This window comes from Berghia stephanieae, chromosome 9 (assembly GCF_034508935.2).
Source record: "Berghia stephanieae isolate SIO BIC M18660-M18661 chromosome 9, UCSD_Bste_1.3, whole genome shotgun sequence".
In the NCBI taxonomy this organism is placed as follows: domain Eukaryota; kingdom Metazoa; phylum Mollusca; class Gastropoda; order Nudibranchia; family Aeolidiidae; genus Berghia; species Berghia stephanieae.
This window is the reverse complement of record NC_088368.1, coordinates 20,424,661-20,426,066: the sequence shown is the minus strand read 5'-3', so window position 1 is coordinate 20,426,066 and position 1,406 is coordinate 20,424,661.

The following is a 1,406-nucleotide window of genomic DNA, read 5'->3' as shown; positions in this document are numbered from 1 at the left end:
GCTGTCTATCTATCTATCTATCTATCTATCTATCTATCTATCTATCTATCTATCTATCTTTTCATCTGTCTATCTTTATATGTCTTTCTCTCTCTCCCTCTCTCTCTCTCTCTCTCTCTCTCTCTCTCTCTGTGTGTGTGTGTGTGTGTGTGTGTGTGTCTCAAAGATAAGGAAGAAGACGAAAAAGGAGAAGAGGAGGTGTATGAGGAGGAGGAGGAGGAGGAGGAAGAGGAGGAGGGGAGGAGGGGAAAGGAGGGGAAAGAAGAAGAAGAAGAAGAAGAAGAAGAAGAAGAAGAAGAAGAAGAAGAAGAAGAAGAAGAAGAAGAAGAAGAAGAAGAAGAAGTTGAAAATATTGATGATGATGATGATGATGATGATGATGATGATGATGATGATGATGATGATGATGATGATGAGGATGGTGATGATGATGATGTTGATGATGATGATCATGATCATGGAAGAAGATGAGCAGGAGGAGGAGGAGGGGAAAGAAGAAAAGGGAGAGAAGGAGGAGGAGTGGGCTAACAAACCTCCACAATGAATGAGAATCGTTTCGATCCAAGAATGAGTCTGTTTTTCTGCGACCTTGTAGGTCTGAAAATGCAACGAGCGACCACTTTGTCCTGAAATAAAAATCGCTACAGATTATTTCCTAATCATATTGATATTAACAAGAGTACTTGTACACATAGAAATAATATTGAGAGAATCCGATTTAAATTATTATTACTATTGTGTGTTACACTCAATTAAAAGAGTTCAAATTAATACACAATTTCCAGATCACGGTACGTTAGTTCATATTATGACATAATACCTGATCGATGCGTATTAATGTTGCCTTGAGAGACTTTTGAAGTGGTATGTTATTCACTGTACAATCAAAGATCAGGTAGGGGTGGAAAGGCCCTTCACATTCCAGAATATCATCTGTGGTATGGAATGAGTTTTAAACAGTTAATCATTATGAGTATTGAGAAATGTTGCTTGTCAATACGCTTCAATAGTCGCAACGTCACTGCCCTCGTAATGACGCATGGTAACTTAGTAACTGGCTCTAAACTATCGGAACAATGGCGGACGCCCTTATAAAATATTTCTCCGACGAGCATAAAAGCGTATCCAGAGGGGGAAAAACCATTATAAATCTGATCATGTTTTGACTTTTACACATTCTGATCACAAGGCATATGAAAAGTTCTAGCCGCATGAAGAATAAAAAATACCGATTTTCTTTGTTTAGAACCACGATGGACACCGTTGCTGGGCGACGTGACATCAGACTATTGAATCCAATTAGAAACTATTTCTGTCCCAGGAGGACACATGGCACACATGAAAACGAGAAAGGAGTTCCGTCTAACTGGGTGGGAAGCTCAGCTATGTCTTCATGAGAAGAAGAC